The sequence below is a fragment of the Podarcis pityusensis genome (assembly GCF_964106645.2).
Source record: "Podarcis pityusensis genome assembly, chromosome: 5".
In the NCBI taxonomy this organism is placed as follows: Eukaryota; Metazoa; Chordata; class Lepidosauria; order Squamata; family Lacertidae; genus Podarcis; species Podarcis pityusensis.
This window is the reverse complement of record NC_138032.1, coordinates 24,186,857-24,208,821: the sequence shown is the minus strand read 5'-3', so window position 1 is coordinate 24,208,821 and position 21,965 is coordinate 24,186,857. Positions and strand designations below refer to the sequence as shown.

Sequence of the window (21,965 nt, the reverse complement as noted above, 5' to 3'; positions counted from 1 at the left end):
TTATTATTATTATTAAATGGCAGCTTCCCCCACAGGGAGGCGAGGAAGAGGAAGGAGGCGGCCACTGGGCAGCGCCCAACCGACCCGCAGCGACGAACGGCGCGTGTGGAGGCGTCGAGAGGGGGGAGGAGGAGGAGGGGGAAGGGCAAGCCAAAGAGTGCGGGTGGCCGCCGCTGCCGCCGCCGCCTCCACCGCTCGCTCAATGCCGGGGACGCTTCTCTTCGCGGCAGGATCCCTCCGCTGCCGCCGTCTATTGGCATTGTGGGTCCTCCCGGCGGAGGGATACGCTGCGCTGCCGCGTGCTGAGGCCCAAGCACGAGGGGGAGGAGGGTGCTGCTCTGCTGCTGCTGCTGCTGCTGCTGTTCTCCTTCGCGGGGGCTCCTGGACACCAGCTGGCGCCTTCTTCTTCTTCGCCGTGGCTGCTCTGGTGGGCTCAGGCGGGGCGAGGCGTCGTGGCAGCTGCAGAGCAAGGGTATGTGCGGGGGCCCGCGGGGGTGCGGGCAGAAGGGAGGGGAAGAGAGGGGAGAAATGCTAGGCGCCCCCATCCCACTTTTGCGGTCTGCTGAAGCTTCGTTAAGTTTTTTTTTTTTTTCTTTAAAAAGATGGGGCAAGTCAAAAGCCAACGCTTTGCAGCTGTTCCCTGCGTGGCGATGCAGTGGCGGAGGCGAGTGAGGCTTCACCTGTTGGCTTTTCCGCCTGCAATGTAGGTGTTGGGGTAGAGGAGAGGTGCGGGAAGGGGGCAAGACGTGTGAATCGTTATTTCTGGTGGTTCACATGCGACTGGTACCCAGGCTGAGATGCGGCACGTGTTTTCTTGGGAGTTCTTTCAGGTTTAGTGACACAGTGCAGTCCTAACCACGGTCTACTGGGAAGTAGGTTTTGTGTAGTTAATGGGGCTTACTCCCAGATATGTGGGGTTAGGGTTGCAGCCCTGCTAAGGATCCTGCTGCCTAGAGTTCTGTAGAAAGAAGGTGTTTCTTCCTGGCCTTGCTACAAGCTTATGTGTGGAATAAGAATCCCCCCCCCCCACCGTTTGCTAAGTTAGTTGCCCTGCAGGCTGATGCCCTAGCTTTAACTGGTTTTAGTGAAGAGTTGAAATTCAGGTCAGGATCCCGGCCCTTCACTGCAAATCCCAAACATGTCTACTCAGTTCACTTAATTTCAATAAAAAGAATTCCTTCCAAGCAAGAGCATCTAGGGTTTGCTGCCTTGGGCACTGAATCTAGATTCATCTCTGAGAGATTTCAAGGAGATGGCTGCAAGAGTAAGTAGTTTGTAAATTGGAGCCTCTGTCATATTCTTGGCTGGGATCACCAGATGGTTATCTGACCATACTGTAATAAAAGAGAAAAGGTTGCAGGCTTAATAAGTTTTGAGTGTTTGCTTACTTCCCTTCAGCACCTCTTAGATGGGAGGAGAGCAAAGGCTTGGCACATGCAATTTTATCACTTCTGCTGCAGGTTAAACTTTTCGGTCTGTATAAGAACCAGCCCAGAATTCTGGATGTTTGTAAGACTTAAATTTATGCAGTTTTTGTTATGTGCCTGCATTTGAAAAGGAGCATCCATTGAATTCCCTGAGAGTAAATTATGACTTTCTTTTCCTGCTTCCTCACTGAAAAACGTGGGTGTGGGTGTGTCACTTTTTGTTGCACTTGGACTCAATTTTTCTTCAGAGCAGTCCCACAAGTGACTACTCTCAGGTAATGCCAGAGAAGACCATAGCCGTCAATGAAACTTGAGCAGGCTGCTTTATAGACTACAGTGGAACCTCGGGTTGCGAACATGATCCGTGCAGGAGGCACATTCACAACCCACGCCTGCGCACGTGCGGGTTGCAATTTGGGCGCTTCTATGCATGCGTGATTTAGCGCTTCTGCACATGCGCAAGCACCGAAACCCGGAAGTAACCCGTTTCATATACTTCCAGGTTTGGCACAGTGCGCAACCCGAAAACATGTAACCTGAAGCATCAGTAACCTGAGGTACCACTGTAATTGGATTGCTCTTTTAATGCTGTGGTACTTGTTTGGCAGTCAGGTCCATTGGAATTAACAGGAGTTCTTTCAAGCCTCAGCTCTTTATCGAAATGATGTGTGTTGTGGAATCCATATACTATTTAAACCAGCCTTGTGACATGCAGAGGTTCCATTTGACATGTTGGTTACTGGTCCCCAAACCTCCACAGGCTGCAACTTCAAGAATTGCCATGAAGGGAGAACCTTCCTTGTTAAATCTTTTCCCATCTCAGTGTTGAAGTGACAGCAGAAACCAACCTGGTTTTTCAGTGCAATCATACACATCTCTGCGCAGAAATGAGTTCTATTCAGTGGCAGTTCACATGCCCTTGAATATGTGAATAATAAGGTGAAGCACCCTTTGAATATGTGCAGAGATATTTCATTCATCGCTGAGTAACTGCAGCCAGTCCCCATACACACACACATTCCTGGAAGTAAGGTTAACATTATTGCGTGTGTTTTCCAGCTAATCTAGAATGCTGTTGCCTCATTTTTAAATGTTCTGTGCTATCTCTAGATTGATCTTACTATTAGGCAATGTGAGGTAATTCACCCCAGGCAGCACCCATGAAAGGGTATCCTTTCTTTCTTTCTTTCTTTTATTTTTGCCACCATGTGAGGCCTCTCACTTGGTTGTTTTGCTTGAAGCATCAAAATGTCTTAAACTGCCTCCTCAGCATCTCAGAAATCTGTTTCAAGTATTGTGCAATTACATGTAGTAAGCCACCTGCTTGTAAATGAGCGTCTTTGGTGTGTTCTATGCAATTTCTTATCATACAGCAGAATTTTAAAGCTGAGTTTTGTTATTTTATTTTTTTTAAATCCTTGCCTTCCAAACCAATAGGCAAGAAAGTGGGAGAAAACGCAAAAGAGACAGCAACCCCGAGAACATGCTGCATCCGAAAATGGCCATCAGGCTTCCTTGTTCCCATCCATATAAGTGTTTAGTAGATCACATTAAAACTGAGCAACTTGCCCCACTTCAAATCTACTGTTTGCAGTTGGTTCATGTGCACAGGTGTGCCCAGATGATGACAATAAAGGGCAGCCTCAAACTGCCCCTGACCTATGGTAACTAAGGATAAATATGTCCCAACTGAGATTTGACCAATTGATAACTGATATCTCGTATTGTTAGTTTATGGATTAATGCGCAGCTCTAACAAAGGTACATGGCACATGAAGAGAACCATTTACACAGATGACGCTTCACTTGCTGTTTTCACTAGTCCTAGAAATTATCCCTACCAAAGAGACATCTTCCTGTCCTGTTTAAAAAATGTCTAAGCTCTACAATCCTGCAGCAAAACAGGAAGTGATGCTTAAGCCACCTATGTAGTTTTCTCCCAGAGGTTCCTTTGCCGATCAGTACTCTCACAGCAAGCCCTTTGGAAGTCAGTCTGCAAGTGTGGCTTGCATTCAAGTTATACCTGCAAGTAGACATTTTCCCTCCATAGGCTGCTGGCAAAGGAAGAATGTCTGTTTGCAGGCTTAAATCCAGGTAAGCCCCTTTGAAGGCATGCCCAGTGCAGTTGATCAGATTGGGGCTCGCTGTCACCGCCAGTCAGCTGATCAGGGCTGCCAGTGATCCCCACTTGCAAAGGAGCAATTAGGAGTTGACTTTGAGCTCCCAACTCCTTATTTGGAGCCATGTTTTTACCCACCCTACACATAAGTCAGGTGTGGGGCAAGTAGGCATGGTTTGGGGGGTGGGAATGTCCTTCTGGGCCCAAGGTTTCCCACCCCTTCATTAAACTTAGATGCCTATGATCCAACACAAACACTTGGGCATTCACGACCCTTTTGTTTTCGCCCTCACTGCCGAACAAGTTGATGTGGCTCTTCAGCAGCGCTCTCACATTCAAACAGAGGGAAATGCAGAGGATGGAGCAGGTGAAGGCAGACTGCTACTAGTGCCAAAGTCAAACGCACCATTGCGTTACCCCCAGATGAGTCCCAAAAGCTCATCAGGCCATGCACACAAGCAGCGCAAAGGAGCATTATGGGAAATCATTGAGCCCTTTATACACCCTCATCCTGCCATGTGCCATGCAAGTCGCTCATGTTCCAGAGGATGTGTAACCTGCAGGGCTCCAGATTTTGACGTGGGAGGGGTGTGTGGGCATCCCATTCCTTGCATCACTTCTTTTTGCACATGCGCTCACAGTGCTGGGAGGAGGAGAGAGAGAAGATGGGGGGGGGGAAAGAAGGCTTCTGGTCCCTAGTGTCTCTTGATTGGGCCGGGAAATATATATGAACCTCTGGAGAGGGGCTGATCTGGGTCAGGCTTCCTCAACCTCGGCCCTCCAGCTGTTTTGAGAGTATAATTCCCATCATCCCTCACCACTGATCCTGCTAGCTAGGGATCATGGGAGTTGTAGGCCAAAAATATCTGGAGGGCCGAGGTTGAGGAAGCCTGATCTAGGTGCACCTACTATCTGACTTGGGATAAAGCAGTCTCTGTTGAGCCCTGTGGGCTCTGGGTCCCATATCCATAATCGACTGGATCGATTGATAGTCATTTATAGCTTGCCTTTTTCATCAGGACAAAAAAACCCCCTCAAAGCTAGGAACAAATGGTCACAACAAGCCAGCTGGAAGGGGTCTCGCTCATCCTCTTGTCTCCTGAAGTGTAGCTGGCATGACAGTAATATATCTGTCTGCTCCCCCCATCCACCCTGATAGAGGGTGACAGACAGAGGCAGGAGCTGCAGCCACAGTGCTGTTCCCTGCAGCAGAATTGACAAGAGATCATATCCCACCTACAAGCAGAACTGAGGGAGACCCAGAATTTCCTGCACAGACCTGTGGAGTCCATGAGGATATTTATAATCCTGAACAAGGAGTCACCTAAAATGGAACGGGTGAGAGTGAAGACAACCACACACAGAGAGCAAAACCAAGTAAAGCATTATTCATTAAAAATGTGATGTGAGCCCATCCTGCAGAAAAATGGAAGGAGTAGGAGAAGAGGCAGGATCGGTGCCAGTGCCTCAGGATTTCTTTCTAATGTTGACACAGTTATTTGAGCTGTACTTTTGGAAGCATGTTGCAAGAGTAGATTAACATAATTTTAAATCATGGCCGTGCCAAAGATACATTTATAGTAGCTGTGTTGTAATTTAGGGTACATTTAAAAATAACAACTTGGAATTGTGGTGTTTTAATTCCTGACCATGTATTAAAGTCTTTGTAAAAAAAACTTTCCACAGTGCCTTTATATAAAAGCATGCTTTTGCAAATGTGCTCTTCAAGTAACCTAATTCAGGGAGAATGAAAGCCAGGCCTTGAAGAGAATGCACAGAAGTGTTTGCCTACAGTGAGGGAGAGAGAAGGATAAAGGAGCACTTCCCCCAAAGTAGCTTTTGTGATGGTGCCAAAACTCTGTGTTCAGTGCAATGAGCTATATTCAAAATGTCATTGATGCTCAAAAGCAAAGTTGAATCGGAGCAAGATACATTTCTGCAAACTTGAATTTTACACATGTGTTCTAACTCTGGAAGGGCACTGTGTGGGTTTTTCAAACTGAACTTTTTTCCTTTCTCTTTTCTTTAAAAAGTATTTCATTTGAAAGAGAACCATGGATTCCAGCAACTGATACAGAGACTCTTAACACAAAGGAATGCAGGAAATTCCACACTCTTTAGAGTTGTTTTGGTTACTGCTTTTGATTTAATGATATGGTGCCTTTAAGCCAGGGTTAGGGAAACTATTTTAGATAAGGAAACCTCGTTGCCAATTTTAAATTGCCCAGCAAGGCTAACAGAAAATAACAACCATGCAAATCTGTGCTCAGTTTCGACGGTTTCATGTTTTCTTCTTTGCACACATGGATTCACATGCAAGAATGATGACTTATGCATCTCAGTGCTTCCTTAAATGCACGCTCTGTCCCACCCAAAGACACACAAAGTAATGATCAAAAAAAGAAGCTTCTATTCCTTTGCTCTGGATAGCCAAGAACAGGAGCCAGTCCTGCGCTTGTTTATTTCCAGCAGCAGTTTTCTCTCTGGAGAGCTTTGTTTCAAAATGCCCTTGAGGCTTAAAGCCAGTTCATACATTTCCCAGTTGTGGAGCTTCTAGAAACAGAAGCAACCTGCACTTCTGATTCCCTTCTTTCAATGCAACATTCGTAACCCTTACAGGTCTCTGCCAGATCGTATCCAAAAGACCCTATGCATCCCCAGTGGGGGTCAGCAGTATGAATGGCAGGGCTGCTCCCCCGCCTGAGGCAAGGAGAGCTCCTTGCCTCCAGCAGCAAAATCCACAAGTGTAGCAGATCTGGCTGCCAAGGAATTGATAACCCATTGTAGATCTTCATTCACCCCTTTTTCCCTGGTGGGGGAAGGGTGCCATTTTGTGGTTTGCCTCAGGTACCAAAATGTCTTGGGCCAGCCCTGGTAAGTGGGATGTGCCTCTACAGGCCCTGGAACTAAAGAATACGTGAATTGGCCACTGACAAAAAAAAAAGAGTGGCGCCTAGTGGAATTCATTCCAGCAGCAGGGCCAACCTTGAAGTTTCAGGGGTCTCTTGGCAACACTTGGTTCTCTTTCTCTGTAGTCATTCTGCCAACTGTGGACGTCAAATCAAACACAGCAGTTCAGATGGTTGTCTCTTCCCACCCTGCTCCTTTTCATTTAGCTGGCGCAGAACTCGTTGAGTTGCTTTGAAGCTGAGCTTGGAGCCGAGTCCCCCAGAACAAAACCTAGTAACCAGTTCAAAATAAGTGCTTCACCAGTAGTCCAAAGGATCCTTTTGAGGCGGGTGAATAGGGCCTTTCTCTTCTCTAACGTTAGGCAGGCAGGCCAAACTGGAGGAGGAGGAGCAAAAATAAGAGTTTGGGGATTATAGTTCTCCTGTATCTTGCATATGCTTTGACCTGGTGTATGAGGGCAAACAGTAAGGCTGTGTACACACCATATTTATTTCTTTTGACTAATAATAGGGAAAGAGGCCAGGAGGGGGAGAGCCACACTATACATTTAAAACACGTCCCTTCTCTAAAAAAAAATCCCGGGAGCTGTAGTTTGTTAAGGGTGCTGGGAATTGAAGTTTTGCGAGGTGAATACAGGATCGTGAGAAAGCATTCAGAGAAGTGGTTCCCTTTTTCTGTGTAAGCATTCCAATCCCATAAGCCCTCACATAACAGTGTTATGCGTCCAACAATGTATAGTTTTTAAAGCTTCTGTCTTGTCTCCAGTTGTGCTAGGTAAAGCTCCCCCCCCCTCCCCGTTTTAATTGCTTTTCTGTATGTTTCTGAGAATAGGTAGGGTGATTGGAACTATAATAGCATTACAGAAGCCAACAAATAAAAGATGCCCGAAGTAAGCTAAAAATAACATATATATATATTTTTCTGGGATGGAAGTCAATGTAAAAAGTATGTTTGGAGAGTGAACTTCATAAAGATCTGGTATGCATGCATGTGTTTAGGGAAGAAAGCAACCATTTTCCTGCATAAAATATCCCTATAGTCATGTTATAAGAGTCACACTGCAATTATATAGTTTTTGTGTCTGTGTGTGTGTGTGTGTGTGTGTGTGTGTGTGTGAGAGAGAGAGAGAGAGAGAGAGAGAGAGAGAGAGAGAAAACTGGTGCCAAACAATTGCACAGGACAGAATCACAGAGTTTAGAAATGCTAATGAACCTGAGCCAGAATTGAATCAAGTTTTAAAAATAGTTTGACTCCCTGCTTTTTACCACTGTAACTCTCCCCCTTAAGTCAAGCCTCCCAGATCACTTTGAAACCCCACCCTTGAGGAACTTGGCCCATGGAGATAGGTTAGAAACTGACGGGTGACATGGTGATACCAAATTAATGGGGATAGTTAAATTTCCAAGGAGCCAGAAGACCTTTGGAAGAGCTGATTTGGCCCGTGGTCTTGAGGTTTCTCACCCCTGCCTTTAAGCCAACATACTTTCAATTTTTCCCTCATTATTTCCTGTGTGAGTTGTGGTGATGCTTTTAAATACTTCTTTCTAAACCACATTGTGTTTCCTGTTTCCTATCTATTCTTTACCACAAGTGGTTTATAGAAATACGGTGGTTGAAACAGCTTCAAGTGACTGCAGTTGTTTATGCTTAACTTGGGAAGATTTTGCTTTGTTGTGGTTGTAATCCCATGTAAGAATTAAGACTGACAGTATTTTAAGGCTCTTCAGGATGTCTCCTCACATCTAATTTCATAATTAAGGGTTATTACGCTAGGACTGGAAGCAAAACCTGGGGGAAGAAATCATTTGACTTTCACCAAACCTGATACAAAAATATGAAATTGGAATGTTTAAGAAGCTTTGCTTCAGATACCACATTACAGTGAGTGATATCAAGAGTTAGTCATAGTCAGAATAGGTCTCCTCTGAGCGTGACTTAGTTGGATATCACCCAGTGTGTTTTTAATCTTTTATCTCAGAAAACAGATGCACATACTTCCCAAGTTTTATTTCTCAACACCCAAGGATATTTTGCTTTATAGCGGCTATAAATGTAATGGCAAACCATAGTTTGCTTTATGAGCATGAGTAGCCTTGATCTCATGCATCTTTTCCTCACCTTTTCCTGCACGTGAACGGAATAGGTTAGAAGTTCCCATTCCTGGCTTTGTGGCAAACTGTGGTTTCTCCTTTTGTCTGAAAAAGAAGTGATGGTTTGCCGCAAACCAGCTGCTAGACTTATTCTTACATGCACAGGAGAAGGAGAGGAAAGAATGTATGAACTTGAGACTGCTCATGCTCATAATGGCGAAGGGTTTGTTTTGTTACATTTAAATCTGGCCAGTATGTATGTCAAAGCTTTCCTGACTCCCTTAAAAGTATGTGAAGGCATCAAAGTAGGGGTCAAACTTGAAGCATAGAATTGGGTCCTGAATGTGCATTCTATTCTTCATTCCGGTATATCATTACAATATAATTATTGTGCCCCTATCGCCTTCCTCTTTAAATCAGACATGAATGGGATTTGGGTTCAGACATGGAAAACAGAATTGTGCCCTGATCTTGTGTACCAAATTCCATCTAGATATATTGGAGTTCAAGCAAAAGACTGTAACAAGCAAGCACACCAATACAGGCAAATTAAACCAAAAGGACTCATTTCTCTTTAAGAGTTTGATGGTGGCTGGTGGGTACCTATTCTGAAAGTGTACTTTTTGCTCTCTCGCCCTGCTGAGAATGCATATTCAGGCATGTCATAGATGCAAATAGACCCTTGTTCCTTGTATGCATCATCTTAACAAGAAAGGATTCCCTTAATTGAAACCCACCCACCCATCCACCTTCTACTGGGGATAATGTAGAGCACCCATTTGCAGTCTCTCGCTCTCTCAACCAAATTGTAAGATTTTGAAAATGAGATAGATGCTAAAGCATTTTGCTTATTTAAAAGTCTACATAAAACACTATTCTTTAATTCCCACTGAAGGGAAAGTTAAGGCTAACGTTACTCTGGCTTACAAAAAGCACTTAAATCACACACTGTATTACGTTCCCCACCCTGCATTCTGAAGTGATAACATTGCAGGTCATCTAACTTGTGATGTCGATGAGTAAGACGCAGCTCACCTTTTGGTATGAGCAGTTGTCCATAGTAAGTACATATGGAGGTAATAAGAATTCAGAACCTTATTACTATGATTGCTGTTGAGCAAAGTACATTAGCTAATATATGAACCGTCGTTTGGCAGGATGCACACACTGCAGAGCGCTTCATAGGCGCTAACTAAAACACCCATTTCAATTAGGGAAATAGGTTGTAGCTGGTGGTGGCACTAAATACCTTCTGCTGGAAAAGAGGAGAAACTGGCGCACAAATTTACCCATTCAGATATTTGATACGTTGTTATTTTAAATGGGAGGCATCAGAGCAGGATTGTGTGCCTTCCAAGTGGAGTTGTTTTGTTAGGGTCAAATTCTGTTGTCGGTTTCTCTCCCAGAAACCTTGCTGATGTCAACAGAACGGCAGAAGTATTAAAAATAAAGCGGAGACTGTGTCAACATTCATTTCGCAATACATTGTTGAACAATGCCATCGCTAGAGGAAATCTCCCGTTTCTTTGAACCATGTCGCTGAGCAATATTTTTTGTAGGAATCATGATAATTCAGAACACACTGTTAACAGTGACAAGTCATATGTCTGTACTCTCCTTCTGCCTTAGCCTAGACACCTACTCATGGCCTATTGGCTCTTGCTAGAAAGCAACATTCTTAGGGTTTCTTTCTTTCTTTCTTTCTTTCTTTCTTTCTTTCAACAGGTTTTGAGACCTCACAGAAAAAGCATATAGGTAGTAGGCCTGAAAGTCAAAAAAATAAAGTTATAAAATCACTTTCACATTTATCATTTTCAAATCTCATTATTTTTAGGAGCCCATCAACAAAACTGAAAATAGTAACAACAACAACAACAATTTATTATTTGTACCTTGCCCATCTGGCTGGGTTTCCCCAGCCACTCTGGGTGGCTTCCAACCAAGATTAAGAATACATTAAAATGTCACACATTAAAAACTTCCCTGAACAAGAGAACAAGAGAACCATGTTGTCCCCAAGATATGATTCTTGATTTTGATGGTAGGGATGTCTCAGGTTCAAATCCGCAAATAATAATCCTGTGAAAGAGGGCAAAGAGAGCCATACCCTTGAGGGCTGGTGTGAGGTTGCATGGGCAGACATGGATCCTAATCCTTACTCACCATGAGGCACGCTGGTGATCTTGCACCAGTCACGATCTCTCTACCTGACCTACCTCACAGGGTTATTGTATAACGATAAAGCATAGGACCCATTCTAGAGAGTGAAGAGGCTGACCATCTATCCCAGCAGCAGTGCTTTTCATGTATGGAGTACCTAGGAAGTGGGTAGCATGAGAAGATTCCTAATCCGCATACAAAAAGTCAGTTTGCAACTCCAGGTTAGGCTGGAAAAGACCCCTGTTTGGAAACATCGAAAGCCTCTCCAGATCAATGTAGGTGGTACTGAACTTTAGGGAGCAATAATGTAGCTTGGTGCAAGACAGCTTCCTATGTTCCAGTCTCTTGTCTTAAAGATGCCTGCTCTGGGTTCCTTTAAGGAGCCTCCAAAATTCTAGAGCAAGGACGTGTTTTTTTAAAAAGATGTCTTCTCATATGGCTGCTTTTAACTCCTTAGTAGAAGATACAATCTTGATTAAAGTGTACCAAGTTTCAGTAGACAGGGAACCATGTAGAACAGGGAGGGAGAACCTCAAGGTAGTGTAGGACTCCCATCTGCTCCAGCCAGCATAGCCCATGGTCAGGCACGATGGGAGTTTGAAGCGCAACTTCTGGAGATCACCAGTCTCCTCATCCCTGATGCAGAGGAAGGGAGGGAGGTTATTTATGAAGTGGCACCAAAATATTTCCTTAACAGGAAGGTCCTAGTGTTAACCAGCCCAGGGTTCTATAAAATGCATTGCATTTGCCTGAGCTTTCAAACCAAGGTCAAATGGCACACACATCTTGCTTCTGTTTAAGCATTTGGGAGGGTTTTGCCAACAAGCAGCGTAGGTGTGAAATTCACTTCACTTCAGGTGATATACTTGCCTGGTTCATCATGGCATCTAGCTGGGTTTTTTCTCCCTCAGCCCTCCATGCTCACGAGAGGCATTTTCTGTATCCCTCCGGTGAATGGAAGGCGCTGTGAGTGCGTTCTTGGATATGTAATTAAGCTTTATTGAACAAAGATAATGTCAAATTCCAATCGGAATTTCTGCTTGCAGTTCAGAGTTAAAGGTCTGAGGCAACTCTGCAGATCATTATGCTTATCTCCCATGGCTAATGCAGTTCTGCTCAGCCTCACCAGCAATTCATCTCTAATCAGTCAGTCAACATTCCCAACACGCGTTCAGCATAAAGAACAACAATAACAATACATTTTTATGGCTGCTCGGGTGCTGAGTGCTGCTCAATCACTGTCCCCCTCTTATGCAGAAGGGATGGAAAGTGCTAGTAAAGTGAGCAGAGGTATATTGTTGCATATAATTTCAAGCGACAAAAGCTAGCCCAGCTGTAGCCATGGTTCAAATTGCTGGAGTATTGAAAGCTTAGCCTGCTGCTGATGCCCTGTTTCCTCCTTGCTGCTTTCCCATTTGATTAAAACCTAACCTGCAAGAAAAGGACTGTACTTGGGAGAAAACCACAAGGTATATTCTCCAGTGCCCAGAATAAAATGAAGCTTAATAATAAGGAGCACATGTTGCACCCACACAATCTTCTCCAAAGTGAGTGCCTGAGCCAGCCATTTGTTGAGTGCTCAAGGTCCTGTTGTGCAAATTCTCCTCCCCAAGCTGATATTAAGGCTGGTCCTGTACATGTTTACTTGGACTGGGGGGAGAGGAATCTTTCTAAACTCAATGAGGAATATTCCTAGGTACGGTTGCAGTCCCTTGCATGCTTACCTGGGATGTAGGTATGTATGTATTATTGCATTTGTATCCTATCTCCAAGGAGCTCAAGGAGAGTCTCACGCTCTACCGACTAATGTTTTGGCTAGATCCATTCTCAACAAACCTGAATTCTCAAATTCCCTTTAAATAATAATTACTATTATTCTGGAAGAAGTTATCAGCAATGAGGTTGAGTAAGAGCTAAATGAAAGTGGTTTGGGGAATACAGTGGTACCCTGGTTTGCGAACTTAATCCGTTCCAGAAGTCCGTTCTTAAACCAAAGCGTTCTTAAACCAAGGTGCGCTTTCCCATAGCAGCGGGGGACTCAATTTACAAATGGAACACACTCAACAGGAAGCGGAACATGTTCTGCTTCCAAGGCAAAGTTCACAAACCAGAACACCTACTTCCGGGTTTGCAGCGTTCTTAATCCAAGTTATTCATAAACTAAGCTGTTCTTAAACCAAGGTACCACTGTACTCTGCCACTGGCAAAACAGTCTTACCACATATACCACACAGATAATGAAAAAAAATAAAATAAACAACTTTCCTCCTCCGCAGCTAAGCTATTCTGCCATAACCAGTTCACCTGGAAATTCCTTCTCTTCTTAATGATCCACCTTCCTGTATCTTGAAAAATCTAGGCTTCATTTGCAGAAATGTCAGCAATGGTCCTTCTGCAAGGATGGTTCTAACTCTTGAGAGTGTGTATTGCTACTTGGTATAGTGACCAGGGTTCAAATTCTACTCAGTCATGAAGCCCACCGTGGGCCAGTCACTTAGCCTGATCAGGGTTATTATGAGGATAAAATGGTGAAAGAAGCTTATACATCTCCTCGAGCCCTTTAGAAGATAGATGGGGTATAAATTTAATTTTAAAGAAAATTAATCACTAGGGGAAAGGGGATGTGGTTCAGTATTAGAAATCATGCTTTTGCATGCAAAAGATACTGTACTGTGATCAGTCCTTGGGCTCTCTAGGCAAGGCTAGGGAAGATTCTTATCCCAAACTCTGGATGGTGGGTACCAGTTAGGGTTGACAACCCAGAGGTGGAAGGAAGAGAGGTCTGACTTGGTATAGTACAGCTGCTTCCTATGTCCCTATATGCACTTAAAAAAAAATTCAAGAGAATCACATTTTGTGGGTGTGCAAAAGGTATTCATTCTTGGCACTACTTCTTACAATGCGAGTAGCCATCTTCTGTGAAGACAGAGATTCTAGGAAGGTGAGCAGCTGGTCCTGTTTTGGTAAGGTTTTCATGAGCAAATCAAGGATTACAAGCTACTTTGTCATTCTCTAATCCCTCTCTGAAGTGTACTTTTCATATGACAGTAGTGTTTGAGGACCGGGACATTCTCAGGGAAGCCAAAATGCTTGTTTACAAAGCTATTGTACTACCAGCCTTACTGTATGCTTGTGAAACATGCCATCTCCAACTTCTCGAAAGATTCCATCAACGGTGTTTCCAAAAAATCTTACACATCACTTGGGAAGACAGGCGAACTAATATACCGTATTTTTTGCACCATAACACTCACTTTTTTCCTCCTAAAAAGTAAGGGGAAATGTCTGTGTGTGTTATGGAGGGAATGCCTACGGGTGGCATGCCTGCGGATTTTCCTCTAAAAACTACGTGCGTGTTATGGTCGGGTGCGTGTTATAGAGCGAAAAATACGGTAAGTATACTGGATGAAGCAAAGATCACCAATGTTGAAGCAATGATTCTTCAACATCAACTTTGTTGGACTGGTCATGTTGTGTGGATGCCCGATGACTGTCTTCCAAAGCAACTACTCTGTTCCGAATTAAAAATGGAAAGCGTAATGCTGGTGGTCAACAAAAGAGGTTTAAAGACTGTCAAGGCAAATCTAAAAAAATGTAGTATAAACACCGACAACTGGGAAACACTGGCTCCAGTTGGAGAACAGCCTTTACCAAAGGTGTCATGGACTTTGAAGACACTCGAACTCAGAACGCAAGGGAGAAATGTGCTAAGAGGAAGGCATTCTTGGCAAATCCATACCGTGTTCAACTCCACTGTGGAAGGACGTGTGGATCCAGAATTGGCCTCCACAGTCACTTACAGACTCATTGTTAAAACTGTGTTTATGGAAGACAATCTTACTCAGCTACGAGTGATCGCCAAAGAAGAAGACAATTTTGTAGTGGAGTCACATATCATTTACTCTGTGCATATGCAGTATATTTAGTGCTGGTCCAGTTACAGTCCTCACTTTGTTTCTAGCATTTAGACAGGAGGGGCCGTAGACCAGTGATGATGCATAAGTTTTGCATGCAAAAGGGCCCTGATTCAATCCCTGACATTGCAGTTAAAAGGGTCAAAGGGAAAGTGGGGGAATAGGCCACACTGGGTTGTCCTTGGAAAAACCTGTCAGAGGCCCGCCAAGTAGATAGTACTTGACCAAATGAACCAATGGTATGAGGCAGCTTTTTATATTCATATTTGCACTGCTGTCAGAGGAAGCACCCTCTGTTTTATCCCGTGCTGCAGTAAAATGGCAAACCATTTTGAGTTGAAAATAAAGCAGGAGAACAGCAACTGGCCCAAGTTTCAGACCTGCAAAAGGGAAGCCCAGCTTTGGATATTCAGGGACTTGGTGGGAGGGGAAGGAAGAGCACTTGCCCCCTGCAATTCACTTTCCGCGTCTGAAGTGGTCCTTGTATCTTCCCCTCCCTGCCCTTCTTCATGGTGAGATGTGGATACTTCTAATGTGGGAACCCTCTGCACACAAAGCGATGGGACAGCTCTGCTTTGTGTGTTATGGGGATGCATAAGGAAGTAAAGGGGCATTTCATTTGCTATTTATTCCACATCTTTAAAGCGTCCAAATATCTCTCCTGCAATTAATATCAGACGTTATCTCACGTTGACAATTCAATAAATCCATCCAGCGCAATCCATAAAATAATTCTGTGGTTCATCCGTCTTGCCTTGTTTGATGATAAGGCGTTCCATAGTCCTTTTCATGCCACATTGCGACATGAAGTTAAAGCAACTGTTTAAATGGGAACCGCATGTGAAAATCATTTGGTATCCCTTGCTGTAAAGAGATCTCCCTTTACAAATTAGGTGTTTCATATAAAGGATGCTCATCACTAAGATGTATGTTAGAAACAGGTAATTAGACCTTCCTCTTGGTGGACTAATGTTATGCATTGGGACTGCATTTTGTTCAACTTCGGGTACTAATCGTACAAATTCATTTGTTGACATCATTAGCATATATTTGTGACCATAACCATAATCTGTACTTTAGATCGGGGACATCCAACTCCCAAGAGACTATGATCTACTCACGGATAAAAAATACCTACCCATCTACCCATTTGGGGGGAGACCCCAAACTTGTTGAGCTTTTTTGGGGGGGGGCAAGCCGCTTCTTGGGGGGGGGCGACATAAATCGCTTACTGAATAGTAAACTCGGCAGCGATAACTCCATCTTCCATTTTTGCGGTCGTGCGCAAATTAAGGGAAGAGAGAGGGGCGGGGCCAGAGGCCCTTTTTTCCCCCATGGAAGAAAGTGACCCTGCAATCGACCACAATCTACCACTATCACCCGGGGATCAACCTGTCGATCGTGGTCGACCAGTTGGACATCCCTGCTATAGATTATCTCTGGTAAACTATAATTGCAGGTTATGTTTATATTCCTTTCTGCCTGATCCTTTGGTGACCTTATTTAGGTGTGCAGTCGCTATTTTAAGATATACACCTTTTCTGCCTTTTTGCAATGTACCCCCATATATGTCTGCTGAGGAGTAAGTTCCACTGAATTGAATTGGACTTACTCCTAGGGAAGTGGCTATAGAGTGCAGCTGTCAGGTTGTTGATTTTAATCTGCAGAATCTGTGAGGAGGTTCAAGATTTTGGTATGTAAGATACAATGTAAGGAAAGACCATTTTTCATCTTACAGAAGCTTATTAAGTAGGTTATGCTGTAACCAGGTGAAGCCGGATGTGTCGCTTGGTTGTTTACAGCAAAAATGTCCTCTGCCAAACACTGTGTTGTGACAAACTTGCTGAAAATGTTAAATATGTTCTGCTAAATGAAACAATTGGCTCACTTTGCTCCTCTTTTGTTTCTTCTTTTTAGATTTTCTCCTTTCTCAGAGAACATAACAAAATCCTAAAAATTTCAAGAAGGACTTGGCAATGCAATGAGTGATCTCCGTGTTCCTTGGAAATCTGTTGCAGTGTGTGCTGCTGAGTCTTTCTCTCTGTTTCTGGAATTGTGTTGTAAGATGGCTCCTTGTTCTAAACCAGTTTTTAATCTAGTTCAGTTCAGTGCTAGCTTGATCTCACCTGCTTTCATACAATAAAATATTTCCATTTATGTTTTCCTTGTAGAATGACCAAAAATTGTTAAGTGGGAGGAGAACTAAAAGTAGGACTCCTGTGATTTGAATCGAGGCATCTGCCTATGACACCACTGGCACACTGTTTCATGAGAGTAGTAGGTTCCTTGTGCTATACCTTATGCATGTGTGCTGGTTCATCAAGATTCATAAACAACAGAAAGCATAATATTTGATGTGGAACTAGATGTGACGAGGGGAATCTGGTGTTTCACTCCTAAGACTAATGTGAAGTGGGGGTGAAATACTTGCAGGACAAAATAAACAGGAGGAAGATAATGCCTAATTCTTCCTCTATCTGCAGATTCTCACCTGCAAATGCCACCAAACCTCACCCTCATTTTGCACTGACTTTATGTTTCCTTGCCACTGCCAGGCTCATAAATTCTCAAGTTAGCCAATCTGACAGGGGAAATGACTGGGGGGTGGATATTAGCATGGGAGAAAGGGCAGTCCCAGGAGGCGTTTGCTGATTCTGTCCTGCAGCTGCGCACCCTCAGAGTTTCAATCTCTGGGCAAATGTGGGTTTAGAAGCACCTTTCCCAAGATAATGTGCTTAGAAAATAGATACTAACTCAGCTATGGACTGAAGCTTCATATTGTTTCTTTTTCTGGCCATAGTTTTGCCTCTTTAATTCCTCATTCTGACAACATTAAAGAAGAATGGTGAATATGTCTCATTGCATTTATTTACTAATTGGTTTTAGGACAGGCTAAGCCTATATATTTCATGCCCTGGGAACTTAGTTGCCTCATTATCTAGTCTCAAGCGTTCTCCCCTCTCCCACCAAGTGCAGTGCATCTCAATTATCAGAGCATCCCTGGTTGCAGTTGTGCACATTCAGCATTTCGCCCTTGTCAGCTTTCAAACTGGCCACTGTAACTGTCCCTTTAAGAGCAGTTTGATCTGCAGTAATTAGCAAGCAATAAACGTTTACCTCAGTGCCACTGAAAAGCTTCCTGGGCAGATTTTTCCTGCAGGGCAAACCTCTATTTAAAAGGGAAAGTGGGGGAATAGGCCACACTAGGTTGTTGCTGTTGTTTTTTTTCTTCTTGGCAACACTATCAGTATCTATTGCAAGGGGTAAAATGTTTAGCAACTGAGCCCACCGCTCCTAGACGTGGAAGAATCGTGTGTATGTCAAATGCACCAATATTTTTTTCCCAGGGCAAGGAGGGATAGAACTGAAATGGGACAGAGGACACACCAGATATGCACTCAAGGTAGAAGTAGCAATAGCAACAGCAGAGGTCTAAAGAAAGAAGCTTATAACGAAAAGCTTAGTTCTCCAATTTTTGTGGAAACTCCTTTTTATGTGTCAGCTTTCGGTTTTCCTCCCAGTTAAGCTCTTACTAACAGCTAAGGGTGAGGCAGAAGGTGAAAAGGTCATGGTATCTGTACTGAGCAATATTACAGTGGTACCTTGGTTTGCAAACTTAATCCGTTCCGGAAGTCCATTCTTAAACCAAAGCGTTCTTAAACCAAGGTGTGCTTTCCCATAGCAGCGGGGGACACAATTTACAAATGGAACACACTCAACAGGAAGCGAAACATGTTCTTATTCCAAGGCAAAGTTCACAAACCAAAACACCTACTTTTGGGTTTGCAGCGTTCTTAATCCAAGTTGTTCATAAACTAAGCTGTTCTTAAACCGAGGTACCAGTGTACACTGGTGGTTTGCTTGGGTTTTTTAAACCAGACGTATTTGTAAGAGAAGCAAAAATAAGAATAGCAAAAGAGCATAAGAAGGCCAAATGCCCATCTAGACCAGCAACCTGTGAATTGGGCAACCTAACGTAACAAAAGACTCAGCTCAACAGTTGGTAGCCCCTGGCCGAAGCATGAGTGATAAATCACACAGACGTAATGCTGTATTTTATGCTTCTTTAATCAAGGTAGACATGATTGGCAGATGATGTCATCATTCAACTGCTGGCCAATGAGGGGAAGTCCACATAAGCTGTGGGTGCTTGAGAAAACCCTGTGGTGTACATTTGAGGAAACATGAGAATTGGCAAGGGCGCAGCCAAGTCTCTTCCTGGATTAAAAGGGGGTTATAGTTGGGACATGGGTTGCAGGCATGAAATGGGGCTGTTTACCCAGCCATTACATGGGGAAGAAAATTAATATCAGGGTTGTCAGCTTCATGGACTTTGGATACAAATGAACTACAACAAAATGTTGCAGTGCGGTGGCTTCTTTTCAGGATTCTATCCATTCTACATTCCGCCGCTGCCATCACCCAGTTCTTATACTTTCTTCCAGGCAGTCAACATTCTGTAGCCACTGCACACTTTCATTCCTCTCTGAGCTTTTTTTCTTTGGGGGGGGGGTCCGCCCTTAGGTGTATTCCCCCAAAAATACTTTTGGTATTTCTGCAAATCTTCAGGTTCTGCCAAGCCTGGCAAAAAATACCTCGTCTGTGTGGGTGGCAGCGCTCTGGCTAAGAAAACAATAGCACTCACACCCTGAATATAAAAAACAGAAGGAACAATCTGTACACTAATACACCCATCCCTACTTATCAGCTTACCAAACAATAACTGTCCTGACAGATACCTGTATTCAGGGAGAGTTGAATGATGTTAGGCCAGTTTTAACTAGAATTTTTGGCCCCTTTGCCATTCTTCTGGTTTTTCAGTGGTATGTTAGTTAACCCATTGTCGACTGGGGAAAAACCAGCTGCGTCAGATTGACTCTGTCCCATCTGAGATGACAACATTGCTCTTGTTCAAAGAACTTTGCCCCAGAAAAATAGTAGTGTCAGGGGTTCAGGGACAGAGGCACAGGGTAGGCAGGAGATGGAGAGCGATGGGGATGAATCCCAGGACAGCGAGGAAGAGGATGACGATGACTCTAGAGATTCCATGAGTCTTTCCAGCGAATCAGAGGATTCCCAGAAGGGGGCGCCGGTGGTCAAGGCCAGGGGAGCCCCAGGGGGGACGTGTCAGGAGCAGGGGGCCAGCGGGGGATCCCAAAGTGGCAGCTGGGCGTCAGGACCAGCCTCCCCGCCAGAGTGCAGCGAAGGGGGTGGAGGTTCAAGTGTATCAGGGGAGGCGGCTCCGGCAGTAGAGAAAGGAGGGAGGTCGGAGCAAGCCACCCTCCCGGAAGGGGAGGGGAGTAGTGAAGGGAGTAGCGTAGCTGTCAAAAGGAAAGTTAGAGGTTGGGCGCGCGCGCCAAGTTCAAATGTAGAGGCGCGCGGAAGTACAGGGAGCCCGGAGGAGGGGCCAGGTCCCAAAGCCCGCAGGAGGGGGCAAGAGCAGTCTGATTCCGCGTCGGAGGAATCCAGGAGGGGCGAAACCCCAGCGGGCAGAAAGACCCTGCGGAAAAGGAAAGAGAGAAAGAGGTGGAGCAGCGCAAGCCTCTTAAACTGGTGCAGGGGAGGGACGGATTCAGAAGGGACTTCAGCGGTCTAAGCCTAACAGACGTAGGGCTGCGCGCCTCGGATCTGAAGCAAACAATGAACTGCAATAAACACTTTTGTATATAAGAAAAGAAAGGCGTTGGTCTTTTGTGAGCTGAGACTTGAGGCAGCCCTGACAAGTAGGTATTTGGCCAGCAAGCAAAAACAAAACTTAAGGTCAAACTGGATTTGCTTGCTGGCTCACCCATTCCCACAGTATATTGCCTGAGGAGCAGGGGGAAATCCCACAGGCGTTTGGCTGGCCCTTGTAAGAAAAGCCTGCAGGATCAGGCCAGTTGGCCCATGTAGTTCAGCATCCTATACTCAAAAGTGGCCAGCTGGATGCCGGGACATTCGCAGGGAAACCAAAATGCTTGTTTACCAAGCTTTTTTACTACCAACCTTACTATATACTTGTGAAACATGGACCACTTACATTTCATTAGCTTTACAATCAATTTAACATTTCAAAGTTTGACTCCATTCCCTCTCTTTCTGCGATTCCTTAAATTTATTTTTTAATATCTTTTTTGCTCATTTAATTACCTACATTATGAAACTGCAGGTTATTACAATAATCCTGCCAATGTTTTTATCTGTTTGCAATTTATCTGTAAATATTCAATAAACCATTTCCCCTTCTTTTATAAAAAGTTTGTTATCTTGATTTCTTATTCTTCCGGTGAGTTTCACCATTTCTGCATATTCCATAAGTCTTCGTATCCAATCTTCCTTTGCTGGGACTTCTGCATCTTTCCACTTTGGGGCAAGCTGTATTCTTGCTGCTGTAGTAGCATACATAAATAAATTTCTATACTAACCATCCAGAATCTTCCAATATTCAGCTTCATTGGAGGCCTTGCTCTCCAAGAAAGGATTTAATACAAGAAACCTTTTCAATTTTTGCAACTTCTAGCACTAGATACATTGTGCCAGCATATTATTCAAACAGCTTTTTTCTTCCTTAAAAAAAATATCAATAATTATTTTACTTGTATTCTGAAAGGAAAGACACATTCCTGTTCTCCAGGAGCTAGAAACCCAAACAGTTGTGTGTCACACAAAAAGGACTGCCTCCCTGACCTCTTTTGGCAAGGACAGTTCCTTCCTGTCTCAAGGGAGGAGCCTTAGGAGCCTTAGCGTTGCCTGTTTCAGAGGGTTAGGAGTGGGATAAGAGAGAAAAAGGGATTCTTTCACCAGATTAAACAATGCGCCCACCAGCAATGCACACATTTGGGACTGCATGTTGATACAAGGCACAGGGGGCAGCAAACTTTTTCAGCATGGGGCAGGTCCACTGTCCCTCAGACCTTGTGGGGGGCCAGATTATATTTTGAAAAATAAAATAAAAAATGAATGAATTCCTATGCCCCACAAATAACCCAGAGATGCATTTTAAATAAAAGGACACATTCTACTCATGTAAAAACACACTGATTCCTGGACCGTCCGTGGGCTGGATTTAGAAGGCAGTTGGGCCGGATTCGGCTCCCGGGCCTTAGTTTGCCTACCCATGATATAAGATATTCCAGACCAGGCTAGAACGGACACTTCTCTTTTCAGAAGTTAATTGGTTCCTGATTGGTTCCTGCCATTCTAGTACAAAAGCAGCTCCATCTCCTGGGCTCAACCTACTTTTCCATATGGGGTATGGCACAGTCAGAACAGGGCTTCAAAGCTTCTCCATTGGCTTGAGGTGCCACTTGTGAGTGAACGGACCCTCTGATCTGACTCAACTTCCTGAGGGAGAGTCCTACTGGAA

The 21,965-nt window shown here is 44.2% G+C and overlaps 1 long non-coding RNA gene across 1 annotated transcript; it reads left to right on the top strand.

Annotated features, from left to right (window-relative positions):
• The first annotated feature begins 68 nt into the window (after positions 1-68).
• Positions 69-17,472, top strand: LOC308478522. Its single transcript, XR_013987099.1, has 2 exons — positions 69-472; positions 16,538-17,472. It is a non-coding gene; the product is annotated as an uncharacterized lncRNA (long non-coding RNA).
• Positions 17,473-21,965: the final 4,493 nt, after the last annotated feature.